Below are 6813 nucleotides of genomic sequence, written 5' to 3'. Positions count from 1 at the left end.
CCATATGGCACTGTTCTTCAAAGAAACCAACCAACTACCTGGTATCAAGTTGACTATACCAAGCCCCTTTTATCCTAGAAGGAACAAAGATTAGTTGTCACAGGAATAGACACACATTTTCTGGGTATGAGTCTGCCTTTCCTACTTGCAGAACCTCAGCAAGCACTACTACCTGGGAACTTACAGAATACCTCATCCACAGCCATAAAATCCCATATAACTTAGCATCCAACCAGAAGACCCAATTTATAGCAAAAAAGGTATGGGAGTGATCCCATAAATATGGATTCTACTGGTCATATCATATACTGCACCATCCAGAAGCAGCCAACCTCATAGAGTAATAAAAGTACCTTTAAAGCACAGCTGAGTTAAAGCTTGGAAAGAAAACTCTGAAAGAATGTGGTATATGCATTAAATAAGAGACCTTTATATGATGCTGTGTCCCCTCTAGGAAGACTATATGGGTCTTGGAATCAAGGAGTGGAAGCAGGATGAAGTCATTTACTATCAATCTCAGTGATGCAGTGTGGGATTTTGTGCTGTACCTGCAATTCCAGGCACTTCAAATTTAATGGTCCTGACCAGGGAACATGGCAAGGATACAATTGAAACAGAAGCTATAGCTGCTACAGGGCACTTCTGACTCTTCATGTCCAGGAGCCCACAGAAAACAAGAGGAGTCACGATAGTAGCAGGAAGGAATGTGTGTGGAACCCATGTGATCCCTCTGGGTGACATTTTGTACTTCCTTGCCCCATTGTAACTATGACTGAATGTACAGAGGTAGCCATCCCAGCCTGAGAATGGTATGATTACCAAAGACTAGGAGCTCTAAGCAATGTGGGCTTGGATCACACCACCAGGTGAGCCACCAAGACTTACTAAGGTGATAGTTGAGAGTGAGAAAAATTTAGAACAGAGAGTGAAAGAGGAGGTGCTATGGCACCAAGAGCAACTATAATTACAGTGGTTTTAGTTCATGTCATCATCCTTTGTCTTCTAGATTTACCCTAAGGAAGAGTGGCCCACAGGAACCATGGAGAAGCTCCTTCCTGAACCTGCATGGGGAAGTACAGCCATTCCTCAGTATTCATGGGGGATTGGCCCTAGAACAACCCTCAAATATGAAAATCCACAGATGCTTAAGCCCCTTATATAAAATGGCATAGTATTTACATATAACTTATGCAATCCTTCTATATGTTTTAAAGTGTCTCTAGATTACTTATAATATCTAATACAATGTAAATGCTATGTAAATTGTTGGCAGCCAGCACACAGAGAATTCAAGTCTGCCTTTTGGAACTTTCTGGATTTTTTTAGAAAATATTTTCAATTTGCAGTTGGTTGAATTGGCAGATGTGGAAGCCTTGGATATGGAGGGACAACAGAAAATCTGTGGTGCAAATTGTGGAATGTGGCAGTAATAAAAATGTACATTCAGGTCTCTTATGTGGGGAGTATAATCACCTAATGGTCTAAACTGCTGTTGTGCCAAATCCACCACATTTGCACCAACGCCATATTTCCCATGGGCTGCTGCTAACCAATGACTGAGCATGAAGGGGTACTGGTATATGAGACTTTTCTAACAGATGATTTTGGTTACAGAACTCTTCATCAGCTTTTCTAAAACAGTCTTAGAAGATTTCTACCCAATCCTGCTTCCTTCTCAGTCTCTTTCCAAAGTTGTCAGACCTGCATTGCAATGTGAATTCTCTCTTTCCACCTACAGTATTCTGGTTACCTCCCCTAGTAAATGTCTTGCACTGCTAATCTTGGTTTGGAATCTTCATTCAGATGACCCAAGGTATCAGGATTTCTTTATCATTAATATTTTTTCATCAAGAAAAAAGAAACAAATTTCAGATTTTGGATATGCAATTAATGTTAAACAGTAAATAATGTAATGAACAATAAAAAAAGTTTTGGTTTTTGTTTGTTTTTACTAAGGAAAAGAAGTCATCAACCAAATTTTCTTCCAGCTTCTATTTAACAGGCAATAGGAAAGTTTCTTTCTAGAAAATAGAAATAGAGAACAGCTTTTGTTAAATTATCTGGATAATCACTTAATATTCAAATTAGCTTCACCATTATTAAGTACAGGCTCATTTGTAGGATTGAAGTATTTAGAGTTCATGTTTCCATTTACCCTTTTCGCCTCTCTGATAGAGTCAGAGTGTATTTACAAGAAGGATATTCCATGGTGAATAGTTGTATAAATTGTGATAGTAAAAATGATAATGACTAATTGTCCTCTATTATCTATTCTCCCTTTCTTTTAAGATGACTCAGGTTTTAGCTGGGTACATGGTTGTTCTGAATATATATGGTATCCCTTCCAGATTGGTATATCCATATTTCTGGTGGGAGCTGAAAGTAACTATTTGTGCAAATTCTGGATACTTCCTGAAAGGAATGAGTGCACCTGTCTTTGCCACTTACTGCTGACTTGAATGCAAATATGATGACAAGAGTTCAAGAAACCATATTGTAGTTTCTCCTACTGGAGCTGGCTCTTGAGGATGCACTTTGGAGAACTCACAAGGAGCCAGCAGCAGAGTAGGGAGGTGGGAAGTAGGCTTAGTGCCTGTGACTTGGTCAGTGTTTATGTGCCCAGTGAGAGGGATCCTCAACTGGGACACACCCAAAGAGATCCATGGGCAGACCTGCTGCTGAAGTCCCAAAGCATACAGCAGGAAACACATTCCTTCAATGCCTTGTAATATTCTTATCTGCCTTCTTCCCTTTCCTCTCCCTCTCCCGTCATGAATGTAACCTCCTTAGAAATCTGGTTGCTGATGGAGAAATGTGTTTCTCCAGCCACAACCTACACAACTGGGCAGTCACTCACCACTTTTGCTTTCTACCTCCTCTGATGGAGAGGTTGCCACTGAGGCTACCAGAGGCCCAGTGCCTTGCAATGTCACCCTGGGGAGGGTGCTGCCTTGGCAAGTATTGCCCTCCCTATCTAAATTCATTTTCTTCCCACTTTGATGGTGTACCAAACTTTCCCATCAGGGAGACTGGACCCCCACAAATTATTTCACCAATTGGTAGCTGTCCAGTTTTGCACTCTCTAGGCTCCCTTTTTTCCTGATCTTGACCAGTGGGGATGGGGCAGACTCACTGACTCCTTTGTATCTGAAGCCCTCACTGATGTTCTTTCTGGCCACTTTCAAATGCACTGGTGAGTAGAAACTTCTCAGGTGTCGTGGTGTAATGTACAGAGTCCATTCAGTTATGGATGTCCAATTAGTTATTAATAAAAGAGGAATGAAAAAAGGAATGACTCAGGCAATCATGATGTTGAAATCACTTTGCTCCACGTCTTTACCAGGATTTGATGTTGTCAGTGTTTTAGGTATTAACCATTCTAATAGATGTGTAGTGGTATTTCACTGTTGTTTTTATTTGCATTTACCTGATGACATATGATGGGCAGCAGCTTTTCTTATGCTTATTTTCCAATTGTATTCTTTGGTGAGGTGTCTGTTCCTTGGCCAATTTTTTAATTGAGTTTTCTTATTGTTGAAATTTAAGAGTTCTTTGTATATTTTGGATAACAGTTCTTTATCAGCTGTATCTTTTGCAAACATTTTTTCCAGTTTGTTGTTTGTCTTTTCATTTTCTTAAGTGTTTTTCACTGAGCAGAAATTTTTACTTTAAAAAAAGTCTTGCTTATCAGTTCTTTCATGGATTGAAACTTTGATATTTTATCTAAATCTTTACCACCAAAGCCACGGTCATCTGTGTTTTCACCTATGTTATGTTCTAGGAATTTTACAGTTTTACATTTGGTATGTTGTATGTCCTGTTTTTCCAGCTCCAATTGTTGAAAAGACTATCTTTTCCCTATTGTATGGCATTTGCTCCTATGTCAAAGATTAAATAACTATATTTAAAGGAGTCTATTTCTGAACCTTTTCTATTTTGTTGCTCTTTCTCTATTATTATTATTATTATTATTATTATTATTATTATTATTATTATTTTGCCAATACTACACAGTCTTGATTACTGTAGCTTTATAGTAAGTCTTGAAGTTGGGTAGTGTCAGTCTTTGAAATTTTTTTCTCCTTCAGTATTGTATTGGTTCTTCTGGGTCTTTACCTCTCCATATAAACTTAAGAATCAGTTTATTGATATTCAAAGTATAACTTGTTGGATTTTTATCAGGATTTCATTGATCAAGTTGGGAAGAACTAATACCTTGACAATAATGAGTCTGTCTGTGAACATAGAGTATTTCATGTTATTTAGTTCTTTGATTCTTCCATCAGAATTTTGTAGTTTTCCTTATATAGATCTTAGACATATTTTGTTTGATTTATACTTAAGTGTTTCAATTTTGGGGACTAATGTAAATGGTATTGTTTTTCATTTCAAGTTTCATTTTTTCATTGACGGTGTATAGGAAAGCAGTTGACATCTATACACTAACCGTGTATGCTGCAAGCTTGTTATAATCACTTATCAGATCCAGGAGTGAAAAGGAGTGGTGAGCGGGGATATCCTTGTATTGTTCTTGACCTTAGAAAACTTGAAGTTTCTCATCCACAGGTATAATATCAGCTGTAGGATTTTGAAAATATTCTGTATCGAGTTGAGGAAATTATTCTCTACTTCTAGCTTGCTGAGAGTTTTTAATCATAGATAAGTGTTAGATTTTGTCAAGTGCTTATTATGCATCTATTGTTATGATCATGCAATTTTTCTTCTTTAGCCTGTTAATATGATGGAATGTGTTAATTGATATTCAAATGTTGAACCACCCTTGCATAACTGGGATAAATTTAACTTGGTCATAGTGTATAATTTTTTGTACATACAATTTCATTTACCAATATTTTGCTGAGGAATTTTGCATCTATGTTCATGAGAGATATCGTTATGTAGTTTTCTTTTTTAGTAATGTCTTTGTCTGGTTTTAATATTAGGGTAATGCTGGCCTCAATGAAATAAGTTAGGACATAGTCTCTCTGCTTTAATCTTCTGAAAGATATTGTAGAGGACTTGTATAAATTATTCCTTAAATGTTTGGTAAAACTCACTAGTGAATCCATCTGGACCTAGTGCTTTCTGCTTTGGAAGTATATTAATTAGGGTTTCAATTTCTTAAAAAATGTAGGCTGATTCAGATTCTCTATGGTTTCTTATGAGATTTGGCAGATTTTATCTTTTAAGAATTTTTTTTCTTTTTCAAATAAATTATCAGATGTGTAGACATAAAGTTGTTCATAGTATTTATTATTCTTTTAATGTTCATGAGACCTGTAGTGATGACCCTGTCTTTCATTTTTGATATTAGTAATTTATGTTCTACACTTTTTTCTTAATTAGCGGGACTAAAGGTTTACTGATTTTTTTTTAATGAACCAGCTTTTGGTTTTATTGATTTTCCCTGTTGATTCCCTGTTTTCAATTTCATTGATTTCAGCTCTAATTTTTATCTCTTTTCCTCTGCATATTTTCAATTTAATTTGTTCTTCTTTTTCAAATTTCCTAAGATGGAAGCTTAGAGCATTAATTTTAGATCTTTATTCTCTTCTAATGTATGTATTCAGTGAGTTAAAGTTTTCTCTAAGCTTTCACTGCATCCCACACATTTTGATAAATTATGTTTTTATTTTCTTTTAGTTTAAAATATTTATAAATTTCTCTTGAGATTTCTTCTTTGACCTATGTTATATTTAGGAATGCATTGTTGTTTGTTTGTTTAATTTATTTCATTCAAGTATAGTTGATTTACAATGTTGTGTTAATTTCTGCTGTACAGCAAAGTTACTCAGTTATATATATACATTCTTTCTCATAATTTTTTCCATTATGGTTTATCATAAGATATTGAATATATTTCCCTGTGCTATACAGTAAGACCTTGTTGTTATCCATTCTACATATAATAGTCTGTATCTGCTGATTTCAAACTCCCAATCCATCCTTCCCCCTTCCCACCTCCCCCTTGACAATCACAAGTCTGTTCTCTATGTCTGTGTGTCTGTTTCATAGATAAGTTCATTTGTGCCATATTTTAGATGCCACTTATAAGTGATATCACATGGTATTTGTCTTTCTCTTTCTGACTTACTTCACTTAGTATGATAATCTCTAGGTCCAAACATGTTGCTGCAAATGGCATTATTTCATTCTTTTTATGGCTAAGTAGTATTCCATTGTATATATGTACCACACCTTCTTTATCCATTCATCTATTGATGGACATTTATATTGTTTCCATATCTTGGCTACTGTAAATAGTTCTGATATGAACATAGGGGTGCATGTACCTTTTTGAATTATAGTTTTATACTGATATATGCACAGGAGTGGGAGTGCTACATCATATGACAACTCTTTTTTAGTTTTTTGAGGAATATCCATACTGTTTTCCACAGTGGCTGCACCAACTTACATTACCACCTACAGTGTAGGAGGATTCCTTTTTCTCCACATCCTCTCCAGCATTTGTTATTTGTAACCTTCTTAATGATGGCCATTCTGTGTGGTGGTCCCTCATTGTAGTAGTGATTTGCATTTCTCTTAATTAGTGATGTTGAGCATCTTTTCACATGCCTGTTGCCCATCTGTATGCCTTCTTTGAAGAAATATCTTTTTAGGTGTTCTGCCCATTTTTCAATTGGATTGTTTCTTTTTTTGTTGTTGAGTTGTATGAGCTGTTTGTATATTTTGGAAATTAAACCCTTGTCGGTGAAATCATTTGCAAATATTTTCTCCCAGTCTATAGGTTGTCTTTTCATTTTGTTTAGGGTTTCTTTTTCTGTACAAGAGCTTGTAAGTTTGATTAGG

Source organism: Hyperoodon ampullatus (assembly GCF_949752795.1).
Source record: "Hyperoodon ampullatus genome assembly, chromosome: X".
Taxonomy (NCBI): Eukaryota; Metazoa; Chordata; class Mammalia; order Artiodactyla; family Ziphiidae; genus Hyperoodon; species Hyperoodon ampullatus.
The sequence above is the reverse complement of the archived record's forward strand: the minus strand, read 5'-3'. Positions refer to the sequence as shown.